The sequence below is a fragment of the Zingiber officinale genome, chromosome 1B (genome assembly GCF_018446385.1).
Source record: "Zingiber officinale cultivar Zhangliang chromosome 1B, Zo_v1.1, whole genome shotgun sequence".
Classification (NCBI taxonomy): domain Eukaryota; kingdom Viridiplantae; phylum Streptophyta; class Magnoliopsida; order Zingiberales; family Zingiberaceae; genus Zingiber; species Zingiber officinale.
The window spans coordinates 61,951,747-61,969,223 of record NC_055986.1 but is presented as its reverse complement, the minus strand read 5'-3'; the positions used below and the strand labels follow the sequence as shown (position 1 = coordinate 61,969,223).

Below are 17,477 nucleotides of genomic sequence, written 5' to 3'. Positions count from 1 at the left end.
ATCATAAGTAAGTTGGATTTGTGTTTAAATTTTTCTAGGCTTTTTAAACTTGTCATGGCCGAAACCCTAAGGTGGGGTTCATCTAATTCTAAGTAACATACTAGCATGAAACACCAAGGAAATATTCATATCATGTCATAAGAAAGATCATAAACATGTTAGATTTGAGTTTAAGCTTTCCTAGGCATTTAGTCTCCTCATGGCCGAAACCCTAAGGTAGAGTTCATCTCATTCTAAGTGACATACAAGCATGAAACACCAAGGAAATATTCTTATCATGTCATAAGAAAAATCATAAGTATTTTAAACTTTCCTAGGCTTTTAAACTTGGCATGGCCGAAAGTTGCAAGAAACTTCCTAGGTTTTTAAGCCATTTAAATCTATGGAAAAACCATGAGCTACTTGTACCACAGGTGAGGGAATACTCACCTCTTTTCGCTTGTGGTTCCTAAAGAAAAATGGTACCCTTGTGAGGAGGAAGAAGAGAGCTTCTCCTTCTAGCACTCCCTTTTTCTTCTCTTGCTTGGAAGGGGTAGATCTTGAAGGCTCCTTCTTGTGGATTAGTATTCTTAGGAAGAAAGACCTTAGGTGGATTTCGAAATTAGGAGAGGGAGAGCTTTAGGTTTCAGCAATGGTGAGGAAGAGGAAAAGAAGGAAGAAAAATGAAATCCCTTTCTTTCTTTCCTCTTTATGCTAAGTGGGAGGAAGAAACAAAGATGAACTTTGCCTTCCCTTTCTCCTTAACTCATTTATATCATTCCCTAATGAGAATATGTCCCCATTCATCCCCTTAATTCTTCTAATCCTATCTCCTCCTTCATCCTCACGAAAATGGAAGGAAGAAGAAGAGAAAGACAATTGTCTTTTGCTTGTTCTTAATCAAGAGAAGGTGGAAGAAAGCTACTTGATATTTTCTTGTTTCCTTCTCTTAACCATACTCTTACTTTATCTAAAACTTCCATCCCCTTTTCAACAATAATCCATGATGGCCTAGTGGTCATTCCATAACTCCTAAAGGTTGCCATTTAATAAAAAGGTTCAAGGTTCAATCCTTGATTTCACCTCTTTTCTTTTTATATCTTTTTGGTTCTATCTCCCTTTTTATTCTACAAAAACAAAGGATACTCACAAATGTATAACTACTAGTTTTCGTGGGTGTTACATATATTAAAATCCCCAAGACTCCATTCATAGTCATCATTAAATAAATGAAATTTTAATTTCCCTCCTTGAACATTATCAACAATGATGGAGCTTAAAATTTCCAAGACAATACAAGGATAAGTTGGGTACTTCAGGGCCATTATGCTAGTCAAACCTATTCTATCAAGCAACCAATCAATATCATTCCCAAACCCCAATACTTTTAAAGTTTCTCAGTCTATAAACCTAGTGCTCAAAATGGAATGTTTAGATAAAGAATGATAATGATGCAATTGTTCGTCATTAGAGAAAATAATGCCGAAGTTGTTTGATATACCTTTGAAGCGTGCATTCTCCTCGTTTGAGACAACCAACAATTATTTTCCTTTCCTTTGACGAGAGCTCCCTTCGACGGAGTTCAACATCATATATGATGAGAAAGGTAGACTTGAGTGGAATGAATGTGGGGAAGGGGTGGTAGCACCTTGGGAAGTTGGAGGAAGAAAGGAAAAGAAAGGAGGTATAAGGAAGGGGGTGAAGGTGGCAGCACGGGTGTGCAAGCCTCCGCACACCCGTGACCTACTATAGAGGGATTTTGGGTCGGGCCGTGTAGGGTTGTACACCCTCTTCTTGGCGATTCTGCATGACCATGCTAATTGGCATGACCCCCTCTCTTCTCCCCTCGGCCAAAGTCTCACGGTCGTGCCGATTGGCACGACCCATGCCTTCTTCTTCTCTGCATTGATCACACGGTCGTGCCAATTGGCACGGCCGGTGTCTCTTTCTCCACTGGTCCTCTTGCACGGTCGTGCCAATTAGCACGGCCCATGTCTTCTTCCTCTATGCATAGGCCACACGGTCATGCAAGGTTGCACGACCCGTGGCCTTTGCCCCTCTGTTAGCTTCACAAACTGTGTGGGGTCACATGACCGACTCCTTTAAGCGCACGGTGACTCGCCTCTCATCATTTTGGTTCCTCTAATGCCTCCACACCAAAATGCTCACGGCCAGCTCATGGAGGCTCTGCACATCATGAAAATGGATACCCAAAAATAAAGAAATAATAAAAGTACTCGACTTGAACTTACTGGATAAATAAAACGATAAATGGAATGATGAACTAAAATGAAAACCCCTTGGGTTGCCTCCCAAGAAGTGCTTGTTTAAGGTCTTTAGCTCGACCCCATTTTAACTCATTCAGGTGGGCGTGGATCCGAGAAATATATCATCATATCTTCCTCTGCCGGCACATCATGGAGGTATTTTTTTAAACGCTGCCCGTTTACTTTAAATTCTCCACGCTCCTCACTCCAAATGTCAACAGCTCCGAACGGGCAAACCTTTTTGACTTGGAATGGTCCTGTCCATCTCGATTTTAACTTTCCAAGAAAAAACTTCAATCTTGAATTAAACAACAACACTGAGCCCCCTTCCTTGAATTCTCTCCGCATGATATGTTGATCATGTCATCTTTTCATTTTCTCTTTGTAGGATTTGGCATGTTCGTAGTCATCAAGCACATTTAATTGGAGTTTCCTTTTATCTCCTGCTACCTTCAGGTCCATGTTAAGTTGTTTTATCGCCCAGTAAGTCTTATGCTATAATTCTACTGGAAGATGGCACGGCTCCCCATATATAAGTCGGAATGGGATCATACTGATTAGAGTCTTGAAGGTAGTACTGTATGCCCATAAAGCATCATCCAATTTCAATGACCAATCTTTGTAGGAATTTGACACTGTCTTTTCTAATATTTCTTTGATCTCCCAGTTGGAAATCTCAGCTTGTCCATTAGTCTGGGGATGGTAGGGTGTCGCTACTTTGTGGCTCACTCCGTATTTTTTGAGCAAATTTTCAAACTATCTTTCAATGAAGTGTGAACCCTCTGTTGGAATGTATACTAAAAGCCTAGCTTTTTGTAAACATTTACTTAGAAATAAGAATCACATTGGTCAAATGTCTACATGATTAGTGTAGTTGTTCAATTAATTTATATTGTAGATAACATCTAGTGCGTCGTGTCACACACAGAAGATCATGTTATCGGTTCTTTATAAATTATTAACAATTGCTCACGACTAAGATGGAAAGGAACAAATCATCGGTAAAGTCATAGTGTAATTAGGTATTAGTTTATCTTGACTAATAAATTACACTAGTACACTCTAAGTGTATTGAGTAGGACCATTTAAGGTAAGTTATTTTTATACTGACTTAATAAAAGAACAAGACCTTAGTTATTATGGAAGTGTGTGCTCTTAATCCTAATATAATAGCAAGCACATATATTTAGTATATATTTCTTTGACTTATCAAAGGGTGAGATTTAGCTCGATAAATCAATAAGCCCGATAAGTTGGAAAATGATATTACTTATAGTGTGTGTTGTTGATTATAGAAGGAAACTGTGTCCTAATAATCAAGGTTGAGAATATCCCCAAGAGAAGCTCATAAGGATTATCATGTTAAACCCTGTAGGTAGACTTAGTCCGACATGACAATGAGGTTGAGTGATACTACTTTTGGACTAAGATATTAATTAAGTGAGTTGTCAGTAACTCATTTAATTAGTGGACATTCGACATCTTAAACACAGGGAGACTAACACACTCATAATAAGAAGGAGCCCAAAACGTAATTTGGGATTGGTGCGATAGTTCAATAATAATTTTTTAGTGGTATGAATTATTATTGATGAAATTTGGTTGAGTATTCACGGTGAACACGGGAAGCTTAATTTCATCGGGTGACCAAAACCAATTCCTCCTCTCGATCCCTATCGTAGCCTCTTGTATATAAAAATTTATATCCACCGCATACCCATTCCTTACCCAACCCAAAGGGGCCGGCCAAGCAAGCTTAGAGACCAAGCTTGGACCGGCCAAGCAAAGGGTTGAGCCAAGATGGAGGGGTCGCACTACAACAAAAATGTTAAACGACAACACCACAAAGACAACGGTTTTAGAAGAAACTGTTGTAAATGTAACACCCCAAATTTCATGATTTGGAGTCCTAAAAGACCTTATTAAAACCTAGAAATGCTTTAGAAAAATTCTAGAGATTTTTAGGAATTTATAGAATAGTTTTATACAATTTTTGGAGTTCGTTTGGTATTTTTACCAAGAGGAAGAAGTTTAAAAAAAAAATAATAATAATATATGTTGAAGCCGGGTTTTGAACCCAAGATCACGGACCCGAACCCAAGCCTTAACCGAACTCAGACAACCAGCTGGTCCACGGCTATTTTGTTATAATTTAAGGGAATTAAATATGATTAAGCAGTCTTAAGAAACGAAATAAAAATTCCGTTTAAAAAGAAGCCGAGGGCGGCTCGAACCCAAGACCTTCGGGAACTTATCTTTCCAGCGGACCAAGCGCGCCAGCTGGTATTTCGTAAACAAATTTATAACGAATTGTTCTTAAGCTGTAGTTATAAAAGGACAAGTTAAAGAGAGGGTTAAGTTATATTCTTTTCTCTCCCGTGACCTAATTCCTTCGACCTTCCCTCTCTCACGACCTAAGCTTTCCCGACCCCGATTCTTCGAGCGGCGCTATTTTGTGCTCGGGCGAAGACGAAGCCAAGAAAGGGTTTCTCTCCAGCGGCCGGTGAAGGGCAAGTCCTGGGAGCTCTTCACAGAATAGGGACTCTCCTGTCGAGGAAAATCCGTGGGCTCGAAGGGGCAGCCGAAGAGTTGCGATCTCAAGCTCGCCGAAGCCCTAGAAGCTTTCTTCCGGCTGTGAGTTCAAGAACATGAGGTAAGTTGCTACTCACCTGCAGTAGGATAGCTCCGATTGTTTCTTTCTTTTTCCGAAAGTTTTGGGATAAATTGTAGGTGATTTGTTGCTGTGAATTTAGGTTTCGGAATTAGTTTTCTTCAAGCTTTGATGTTAGCAATTCAGCTTTTGATTTAGGCTTCCTGTTTGTTACCCTAATTGGCATGTTCGTTTACACATGAGTCCTGCAAGTTTCGGAATTTAGCTAGTGTTTTGGTTTAGAAAGGTCTGATGTTCTTCAGAAGCTTCCCTGTGGTATTGTGTTGATCGATTCATCTATGTATGGACTTGGATTTGAGTTTCTTCTGTGAGGATTTAATTGCCGGGTTTTCTGCATGCCAACTGCTTGTTTGAAAATCTTACAGAGATGTTAGCTGGTGGAAGGAGTATTGAATTTTGCATTCCTGTACAGATGTATTAGATTAGAGTTATGAGCACAACTTAGTATTACTAGAATTTTCTTTAGGAACATGTTTATGCTTGCTGCCATGAACCCTAAAGAAAGAAAGAAGATGATAGGTTTAGATTAAGCATGTAGGTTAGTATTTTTGTGGATTATAGCATTTCTGCTATAGAGTTTTCTGTTAAACCTGAACAGGAACAACCATGAAGCTTAGTATGGTTTTTAGTTTTAGTTCTTAGAACAATGCATTTCTCTTTAGTGCAGTTTTCATTTGCCAAGAAAGAATTTACCCTAGTTTTTAGATTTAAAGATTTGGCATTCGGCTTAAGTCTTGTTGAGTAGTTCCCATCTGCTATGTGAATTGATTCCTCAACCTGTAAGCATACGGTTTTGTATATATAACAAGTTCTAGTTGCTAATTATGCACTGAATCCTTTGAATTGAGACTAAAGATGATTTGAATTTATGTAATGAATTTAACAGGTATGCAGATTTTTAATAAGCATATTTTCATAAGTAATACTTGCAGATTTTGATAAGTATTATATATGCAGATTTCTTTTGTATTCTATGCATGATTATGTGTTACATAGTTAGTTTCATTCATAGATGTATACGAAGGATACCCTAACAGTATTTTGGCTTTAAGAAAAGTATAAGAAAGATAAAGAAAAGTATAAGAAAGATAAAGAAAAGAAATAAAAGGCCAAGGCCTTAAGTAGATCCCAAAGTCGAGACTTTAGGGATTTTTGGCACACAAGGTGCCTATTAAAATGCCAAGGCATTTAAAGAAGAAGTAATTAAGATTATAAGTATTTTACTTTTAAGAAGAGGCTAGTACCCGACTTCCGAGGTTGTCGTTAAACAAATCCAGGTGTCCAATTCCGAGGTCTTGGCCCTGGTAGACCGAGGTCTGCTCTTTTAGGATTGGTGGCTCGCTACCCCAACCTATTAGGGAACGCGCATAAGATGGTACTACGCCTGGGCCCAAGAAGAAGTTGATTATTATTTTGAAGTATTATAAGTATAAGTTTTTGGACAAGTAAAACGAGTTTTACATAAACATAAAGTATTAAAGATTAAGTTTAGAACAAATGAAATAAGATTCATATAGTTCTAAAAATCAGTAAGTTTAGTTCTTTATTCTACCATGTTTATCTAGTAGATGAGTAGTTTTCATGTTTACCTATTAGATGAGTAGCATGATTAGCGATTAGAATTACATGAGTAGATTTCTTAGCTTTTCTTTGCTATTAGTTTGACATGAGCAGTTATGTTTATGCTTTATTTCTTTTTAGAGCATATAGTTTCTAGTTCTTTTCGTATACATGCACATTCGTGATTTTGTGAGTTAGATAGCGCTTACTAAGCAAATTTTGCTTATAGACTACACTTCCTCTTACTGCAGATAAAGGAAGAGAAAAGATATAGAAAGGAAGGCGACAAGGTGGCGCGGATGGTGTGTGATGCCAGGACTATGGAAGCCTTGGGACTTAGTTTAAGAATTTATTAAAATTGTCATTTATTAAGTATGTATTAGATGAGTCATTTAGTCTTCCGCTGTTAGTTAATTGTATGTTTTTACTTTGTTTCCGCTATTCATTACTTGCGTGATTTGATTTCATTAAACTGCGTGGTGATGTTATTTCTTTTGTGTGTTTGATATGTGTTCCAGCCGCCTATGGCTGTGTATATTATGTTATGTATGTCAGTTTAAGGTCACCGGTACAAGGGAGACTCTGCCGAAATTTTTCAGTAGGGTTTCCATGTGATTTTTAATCATACCGGTTAAGTAGAGTTAGTAGTTAAGTAACGGTCATCCTTAGAGAGTAGTAGTAGTAAGAAGGGTGGTCGTTATAGTAAATTTGGTAAAAGACAACGGTTTTAGATAAAACCGTTGTCTTTGAGCTTTCATAAAATACAAAAGACAACAGTTTTGTGAAAACCGTTGTCGTTGAGCAATTTTTTTTAAATCAACAACGCATTTTACAACGGTTATCCAAAACCGTTGTCTTTAAGCGCTTTTTTAGGGGTTACGACAACAATTTTGTAAATCGTTGTCTTTGACTTTATTCTTTCGGTGTTTTTCCCTTTCTTTGAAAAATTTTTGGCGCCGTGTTTTCCGCCTTAGCCATCCTGAACCCTTCTTATTCGCTTTTATTTCCCTCTCTCCATATGATCTCTTCACTCTCCTACTGCCAAAAACCTAAGCATCTTCATTCAACCCCTCTCCGGCGAACCCCTCTCCACAAATTTTTAAGTGGAGAGGAGGTGGAGGAAGGTGATGAGTTTGTTCACTGGAACACGCGCCAATGATGGGAACTCGCCGAACCTTGTTTGCTAGCTTGACTGTGTCTAGGGCATGGTCGATGCTCTCTCTTTTGTACGGTGGAAGTGTCATCATTCAATCCCTCTCCGGCGAACCCCTCTCCACAAATTTTTAAGTGGAGAGGAGGTGAAGGAAGGTGATGAGTTTGTTCACCGGAACACGCGCCAATGACGGGAACTCACCGAACCTTGTTTGCTAGCTTGACTGTGTCTAGGGCATGGCCGATGCTCTCTCTTTTGTACGGTGAAAGTGTCATCAGGTTCATGTCTCCCTTCGCCTCTTTCCTCTGCTTACTCATTAGGGTTTCAACTTACATGCTTCTTGATGAGGATGTTGTAGTCGAGATTTCCGAACACGAACTCGTCATCATTGTGGAGGAGTTTGGGTGCTTTCTGGCCAGGGTGTACTTAAAACGTGAGGTACCTAATCGATGAAAATAAATTAAAATCTGTATCTTTTGGCATAAACTTTGATGTTTACTGGGATAAAATGGTGGCTTTGTTTCTCGGCAGTTGTTTCCTGCATACTAGTATGCAACGAAAGAAGAACCAAGGTTCGGTGTGATCTTGGGTTACAATAACTTTTTTGCATATACTTTTAAATTAGGTGGTGGCAGCCGGGGGAAGGAGAAGGAGAAGGAGAAGGAGGAGGTGCAGCATGGGTGGCGCACGGCGCACAACATGTCGTCGTCGTCGCTGCGGAAAAAGTGAGACTTGTCTCTGGTGTCGAAGGTGCGCTGGGGACTGGTCAGGGACCTGGTCGCCAACCTACAGGAGATATTCCTCGGCACCAAGCTCTTCATCCTCTTCCCTACCATCCCTCTTGCCGTCGCCGCCAACTACTTCCATTTCGGACGTGTATGTTTCTTTAATTGATCGATAAATCCTTTTTAGCTGATGTGCTTGGCATGTGTTTGTTGAAATTCCCCTCTGGAATTTTTAATTGTTTTGCTGCTGGAGTTTGAATAAGACATGGTCGGTGGTTGTTAAGATGTCAAGGAGTTATTGTTTAGCACTGACAAATTATTATTTTGACTGTTTGAGAAACAGGAATGGCTTTTTGCTTTGAGTTTGCTTGGCCTCACACCACTTGCTGAGTGAGTCAGCTTTCTCACAGAGTATATTCTCGCTTCGTTTCTGATCTTTATCTTTTCCTGTAGTATTATAAACTGTTCTATAATGTTTACTCAATCCGTAATAACCTTGTCTTTCTTGATTGGCGTTGGTAGACAGATTGCCTTTTATACTGGTCCAACTGGTGAGCGCACACGTAGTTCTTCTTGTTTAATTATTTATTTCTCCTTTTTTTTTTTTTATGTTTGTCACTAAATTTGTATAAGCTCCTGTTCTTATGCTACAGTCGGTGGACTATTCAATGCTACATGTGGGAATGTCACAGAGCTTATTATAGCTCTTTTTGCCTTGCAAAAAAGGAAGATTGAGGTGGTCAAGTGTTCCTTGGTTGGATCCATCTTGTCCAATCTTTTTTTGTCCTCGGGACCTCTCTTTTCTTTGGTGGCCTGGCCAACCTACGCATGGAACAACTCTTCGAACGAGTAAGCTATCACAGATTGATTAGCTGCTATTTAGTTGGACATGATTATAACGAATTAATCTTTTCCATTAATTCTGCAGAAGAAAGTTGACGTGAACACTGGTCTTCTACTCTTCGGTGCACTTTACCACATCCTGATGTTGTTGTTCAGATATCCTATCAACTCAGGTGACAAAACGGTGGATAGCACAGCTTCATATATCCATGATCTTGGCCTTATCGAGAGCTTGCATCATCATCATGCTCCTTGGCTATCTTGCTTACCTCTTCTTCCAGCTAAAGACCCATCGCCGACTTTTTAAATCACAAGAGGTGAAAGAATAAAGAGTAAATTAGTAGAATTAGTGAATGGAAATGCAACAATTAAATTAGAAACACAATCTTTACAAGTGTAGAATTTCGTCCAAAATAAAAGTGATGAACTTTATTCTCTTAATTTCGGTGAATAAATGCAGGAGAAAGAAGACGACGTCAATGATGATGTGGTAACTGAAGATAAGCCAGTGATTGGATTTGCAAGCGCGATGGTTTGGTTGGCAGCCATGGCCATTATGATTTCCTTGTTATCTAAGTATGTTGTAGAAACCAATGAGGTATATTTTTGATCTCTCATGATATGTATTTCTTAATTTCAAAAATATATAAATCCTATCGTACCTAACTTGACCAACCAGTAGCCTTAATCATAGTGTGTTTTCTTTGTTGAAAGCTTCAATTCAAACATCATTGAGTAATATGTTTACATTTAGCTTTAATCATTCAAACCTCCATCGATGATGCATTTTGGCTTGCAACTATCCATTTAGGCGGTTTTACATTCATGGGGACTATCTATGAACTTTATTAGCATCATCTTGCTTCCAATAGTTGGAAATGCAGCAGAACATGCTAGTGCCATTATCTTCGCTTTCAAGAACAAGCTGGTAGAGTCTTTACTCACATTGTATAGTTTAATTATGTAATTGTATGAGTAACTGAAGTTTAATTGTTGAACTCCCACAGGATATTACTCTTGGTGTTTCCCTTGGTTCAACAACCCAGATCTCCATGTTTGTTGTAAGGATTTAGTTTGATGTAGCTTTGAAATGAAATGTTGTGTATATGTTAAAGAATAGCTTACAATGTGCTAATTTGCCCTTTTAAGGTTCCATTATGTGTTATGGTGGCTTGGATAACGGGAATCAAGATGGATCTTGATCTTAATCTATTAGAAACGGGCTCATTGATCATGGCAATACTAGTAATCACATTCACGTTACAGGTAACTCGTTGGGGTATGCTTATTAGTTACACTAACTTCTGTTGTTGTTTTTCAGTTATTTTGAAATGCTAGGATTCAACCAAAATTCTTCTTGCAAGACTCAACTAATGGTACTTTTACAGGATGGAACTTCACATTACTTAAAGGGGCTTGTTCCCTTGCTGTGCTACTTGGCAATTGGTGCATGCTTCTTTGTTTTCAAATCCCCACTTGAGTAAGTCTCAAAAAAATTAAGTCTCCTCCTTAAGTGCATCTTTTTCATCATTATGGTTCAAATTTATGAACCCTGATGTAAATTTAACTGACGAATACATGAAGGCATCAGCCAATGAGCACTGCCAATTACAACGGTTTTAAAAGGCCTACGACAACGGTTTCAAATCCCCACTTGAGTAAAATCTCACTGTAAATTTAACAACACTACCAATTACAACGGTTTTAAAAGGCCTACGACAACGATTTTTAACCGTTGTCTTTTAATGTTTTTGTTGTAGTGTCGGCCAATGCTTGGAGCCCAAGCATGATGTGGCCGACCCTAATAAAATTAAAAGGATTTTATTTTAAAATCTTTTCTTATGTGGATAACATGGTTTTATAAAAGAGAGTTTAAAATTTAAATATTTTATTTTATAGTGTCTACAAAAGATTAAGAAAAGATTTGAAATCTTTCCTTATTTGTAGATTGAAAGAAGATTTTAATTTTGATAAAACTTTCCTTTTTTGTAACCATGTTCATGATTCAAAAAGAGAGTTTTAAAATTAAGAATATCCTTTTATAAGTTTCTACAAAAGATTAAGAGACGATTTGATATCTTTCCTTATTTGTAGATTGAAAGGAGATTTTAATTTTAGAGAAAACTTTTCTTTTTGGAAATCATCCACATGTTTTAATAAGAGAGATTTTAATTTATAAAATTTCCTTTTATAACCAACCATGAAGGGATAAATTATTAGAGAAATTTTAATTTTAAAATTTCTAGAAACAAATTAGGAAGTTTTAATTCTTGTTAAAACTTTCCTTATTTGGGATTAGAAGGTGGCCGACCATGTTAAATAATGAAAAGGAAATTATTTTTTAATTAAATAAATTTTCCTTTTCATGGCAAAGGAATTAAGGACGTTTTTATTTAAATTTCCTTATTTGCCAAGACCAAGGATTATAAAAGAGGGGATAGAGGTGCCTTCATGGGCAACGACTCTATTCTATTTCTTCCTCTCTTTTCCTCCTTGGTTGTGGCCATCCCTATTGCTTTTCCCTCTTCCTTTTTTTCTTCTTCATTGGCCGAATCTCATCATCTCTTGGAGCTTGAAGGTGGCCGAGTTCTAGCTAGGAGAAGAAGGAGAGAAAGAAGGCTTTGTTTCTAGCATCCCTTGGAGCTTAGTGGTGGTGGCTGGACCTCTACATCTCTTGGAGAATTGGTGGTGGCTGAATCTAGCATGGAGAAAAAGGAGCTTAGTGGTTCTCGTCTCAGAAGATCATTGCACACACAACGTCCGAGATTAGAAGAGAATACGGTAGAAGATCAAGAGGTTATTTGCTTACAAAGAAAGGTATAACTAGTAATTGTTTTCCGCATCATATTAGTTTTTCTTTGTATGAATTCCAAACACAAGAGGAATATGATTCTAGAGTTTCGAATTTGTTTCGAAGTTACGTTTATTTTGTTTTATTTTTCGAATTTGTGTTTCGATTGTTCTTTTCGGTTAAACCTAATATTAGTTTAGGAAATTAAATATTGAATTTCTATTAAAGGCTTTGTCGAGGCAGTGGTGGATGATCCCATACCCAAGAAGGCCTAGTGCCTCGCCATGTTTGACCTGGGAGTTGAGTTTAGAAATAAATATTTAATCAACTTTATAACATAGGCGGATTTGGATCAATAGTGTTAAGTTCCGCTTACGATCCAAATGTAAACCATTAAGAACAGATAAGTTAAATTTGGAATCAATAATGTTAAGTTTCATTTGTGATTCGTAATTTAATTTCTAAAGAATATAATAGGTTGTTTAGGAAAGGTTCTACACTTGTATAAAATTTTTGTACAGTGGAACCGGTACGATCTTTCTAGGACCAACCAACAATTGGTATCAGAGCTAGGGTTTACCTCTGTGGGTTTGGTTTTCAAATAGATTATGCACATGTCATACATAATTTAGGCAGGATAATAGTAGGATGTGCTAACTTTGTGGTTGCAGGCTCCAACTATTATGGCATATAGATATTGTGTGATTAGACCCTTGGACATGTCAAGGGCATTTTATTATGTGTGCATGATTGTAATATTAAATACGGCAGGAGCTGTATTAGTTATTAGGATTTTACATTTTTGTTTCGATCTAAATTACATGTACATTCCTTGTGGAATATAGGATCGATATATATAAAATTTTATTTTTGTCACGGATCGTATCCTTGCGAAGCGTGGTGCTATTGGAGGACCAGAGGCGCAATAGAAAAGGAAGCTCGATGAACCCGACAACATGGACCCGATGGGGGTGGCTAAAGATAGTAGCAACCAGGGTTGGAACACACGAAGAACAATGATGGAAGAAGCCATAATAGTTGGAAAATTAATTTCCATATTTATTGTTTTTATTTACTGTGATGTGCATGTGATGTATGCTAGCATTAGTTAAAATTCCTCACCTTAAATAACTAAGTGGGAGAGGGATTTTTAAATAAATTCCACGGTCTCCATTATTGGTTTGTAAGTGATGCAACAAGCTTGCGTGTTGGCTTTGAGTGCCTCCCTCCACAACCGATGGGTTTGTTGCGGATCACTAGATCAAACTTCCTTTATGGATGGTTATAGGAAATTATTTAGGAGCATGTGATCTTCTCCAACTGAAGGGCATAATCTTATTTAATGGACTAAGTATCAAGTAATGGTATACACTTAGACGCATTCAATAGTACCCTCCCCAACGGAGTCACTGCTATTGTTTTGCGTGACCAAAGGAAAATCAACTATTAATTTTTTTGTCATAAAGTTAGGATGACAAGATAATAAAATTAATGGGTAAGACCCTCCTCTTACAAATGTTGAATTTGTATACGTCCACACTAACGTGGCATGCATAATTCCCGGTGTTTGAGGTGTTGGTAAATTTAAATAATATTGTTTGAGTAATCAATGTTATTTTAAATTCAAAGTTTTGATCAAATAATTGACCAAAGACAAGACTAACTATTAATTTTATTCGTCATAAAGTAAGGTTGACGAGATAATAAAATTAATGAATAAAATCTCCTTTTTGAATTTGTATACGTCCACACTAACGTGGCATACAAAATTCTTGGGGATTTTTAAGGAGTTGGTCTTGACCAAATATTTTTGTGATTCTTAGGATTTAAAATGTTGGTCAATCCCCTAGCTGTTATACTATAGGATAGACTTAGTGGTCTCAATTATAATGATTGGAAATAAGACTTGGATATTAAGGTGGACTGTCTTCTTAGAACTAAGAACAATAAAGGTGTATTTTATTTATTAGTTTTTACATGTTTAGTGGAGTTATCTACTGGTACCTGGTGTGTAGATACGGGAACCACTGATCATGTCTACAATTTATTGCAGGGGTTCTAGTAAACCCGACAATTATATGAAAGGAAAAACACCGTCTATATGGGCACTGCTGCAAAAGTAGCAGCTATTGCAGTGGGAGATGTTTATCCTTTGAAAGGAATAAAACATTGATTGTCTTGACGTTCTAAGTTTTAGAAAGAACTTGATTTCAATTTCTAAAACTATTTAAAGATTGATATACTGTCTCTTTTGATAACAAAGTTGTTATCAAGGAAAAGAGGGAAGGTATCTGTTCTGGTACGTTGGTTGGCAATTTATAACTTCCACGATGCTACAAATTGGAAATTAATAACACATTTTCTAACTCTAATAAGAGAAAGCAACCTTCAGAAATGAACCAATCATATCTTTGGCATCTAAGCCTAGGTTATATTAACTTAAGTAGGATTCAAAGGATGATAGTCGATGAACTTTTGGATTCATTGGTAGTGGAAAACTTTCCAGCCTGCGAATCTTACTTGGAAGGAAGAATAACCAAGAAGGTTTTAAGTCTAAGGGGTATGGAGCCAAAGATATGTTGGAATTAGTTCATTCTGATTTGTGTGGACCTTTGACTATCCAGGCAAGAGGTTGTCTCGAATATTTCATCTCTTTTATAGACAACTATTCGAGACACAGGTACATTTACTTGATGCGCCGCAAGTCTAAGTGCTTTGATAAGTACAAGGCTGACGTGGAGAAATGTCAAGGTAAAAGTATCAAGACACTACGGTGAGATCGTAGTGACGAGTACCTCTTAGGAGAGTTTAAGAGTCACTTATCAGAAGTCGGGATTCAATCCCAACTGACTGCACCTGGTACACCCCAACAAAATGGTGTGGCAGAAAGAAGGTATAGGACTCTTATGGAAATGATTAGATCGATGATGAGTTATTCAGAATTACCAAATTCGTTTTGAGGATATACTCTGGAAATAGAAATAGATATAGTACCTTCTAAGTCAGAACTCTCTACTCACATAGAATTACAGAATATGCGTAAGCCTAATTTGAAGCATATTCAGATTCAGGGTAGTCCAGCACATGTGCTGAAGGGAGACACTGATAAGATGAATAGGAGTTCACTTGTTTGTGGGTTATCCTAGAGAAACGAAAGGAGGTTTATAGTCCTAAAAATCAAAAGGTCATGGTTAGCATCAATGCCCGATTTTTAGAAGAGGACTAAGTAATGAACCACAAGCCCATAAGTAAATTTGTTCTTAAAGATATAATGAAGGACATGTCTAATCTAGTACCAACTGTACAAGATGAAATATCACAAGAAACTGCAACACATATCACAAATGATATACAATTACAGACAGTGTCTCGTCGTAGTGGGAAGGTTGTTAAGCAACCTGAAATATTCATGTTATGGGAAATTCTTTGGACTGGATCATTGGTAAACATGAACCTAATTTCCAAACATATGACGAAACACTCCAAGATAAAGATGCAACATCTTTGCAAAGAGCAATAAATTCAGAATTAGAATATCTGTATTCTAATAAAGTCTGGGAGCTTGCAGAACCACCAGATGGTGTAAAAGCCATTGGGTGTAAATAGGTCTACAATAGGAAAAGAGGGATAGACGAGAAGGTGTAAACTTTCAAAGCAAGACTTATTGAAAAAGGAAAACCTTTTACCGGTAGTCATACTTAAAGTCTATTCGGATTCTTTTATTTATTGCTGCTCATATGGATTATGAGATTTGACAAGTGGATGTCAAGACAGTTTTCCTTAACGGAAGTCTTGAAGAAAATATCCATATGAAGCTACCAGAGGGGTTCATTGCAAAGGGAAAAAAACATCTAGCATGTAAGCTCAATCAGTCTATTTATGGACTGAAGTAAAGCTTTAAGGTCTTGGAATATCCGGTTTAATGAAGTAATCCAGACCTATGGATTTATTCAGTGTCCGGATAAATCTTGTGTATACAAGAAGTGTGATAGGAAACGTGGTGGTATTTCTTGTACTATACGTAGATGACATTTTTGGTAGTTGGAAACAATATCAAAGTGTTGTCGGAAGTAAGGGTATGGTTGTCCAAGTAATGTGATATAAAGGACTTGGGAGAATGTGCACATATTCTTGGGATCATGAGATCACAAGAAAAGAATGTTGTGTTTATCCCAAGCTTCATATATCGATACAATCCTTGATCGTTTAAGTATGCAAAACAACAAGAAAGGTTCCTTACCTTTTTGGCATGGAGTAGCTATATCTAAAGAGATGTCTCCGAAGACATCAAAGGAGATAGAGGACATGAAGGTAGTTCCTTACGCTTCGGCTGTAGGAAGCCTAATGTATGCAATGCTGTGTACGAGACCAGATATCTGTTTTGCCGTGGGCATGGTTAGCAGATATCAAAGTAACCCTAGACAAGGACATTGGACTGCCGTAAAGCATATATTAAAATACCTTAGAGGGACTAGAAATTATATGCTGGTTTACCAAGCAAATGATTTGCTCCCTGTGGGTTACACGGATTCTGGCTTCCAATCAGATAGGGACAATAGTAAGCCAACCTCGGGGTTTTGTGTTTACTTTAGGAGGTGAAGTCATAAGTATAGAGGAATGTTAAGCATAGGTGTTTTTCAGACTCCACCATAGAAGCTGAGTATGTGGCAGCCTCTAAGGCAGCCATAGAAGTTATATGGCTGAGAAACTTCATGATGGACTTTGACATGATTTCTGGTTTGCCCAAAAATTATTATAATTTATTGTAATAATAGTGGTGCAGTAGCAAACTCGAAGAAACCATAAGTCCATATGGCAAGTAAACACAATAGAGCGCAAGTACCACGCAATACGAGACATCGTATAACGAGGAGAAGTTGTTGCCGCCTAGATTGCATTAGGTGATAACCTGAGAGATCCTTTCACTAAGGCCCTTAAGTCAAGAGCTTTTGATGGGCATGATGAAGGGTTGGGAATCAGATGTATGGCAGGGTATATGGCAGCATAGTCTTTAAATATAAGTGGGAGATTGTTGGAATGTATACTAAAAGCCTAGCTTTTTGTAAACATTTACTTAGAAATAAGAATCACATTGGTCAAATGTCTACATGATTAGTGTAGTTGTTCAATTAATTTATATTGTAGATAACATGATGTGTGGTGTCACACACAGAAGATCATGTTATCGGTTCTTTATAAATTATTAATAGTTGCTCACGACTAAGATGGAAAGGAACAAACCGTCGATAAAGTCGTAGTGTAATTAGGTATTAGTTTATCTTGACTAATAAATTACACTAGTACACTCTAAGTGTATTGAGTAGGACCATTTAAGGTAAGTCCTTCGTCCGTCTCACAAACTCACAACACGTTCTCTGTCCATCTCACAAACTCACAACTTGGAGAAGAAACAGCCTTCGTTGTGCTAGCAACTCTACAAGGTTGTTTTTTTTTTTTGGCCAAGAGAAGAAAAGGAAGAAGAGCAAAA

At 37.5% G+C, this 17,477-nt stretch overlaps 1 pseudogene; it reads left to right on the top strand.

Annotated features, from left to right (window-relative positions):
- The first annotated feature begins 8,302 nt into the window (after window positions 1-8,302).
- Window positions 8,303-10,705, top strand: LOC121969191 (annotated as a pseudogene).
- The last annotated feature ends 6,772 nt before the right edge of the window (window positions 10,706-17,477 follow it).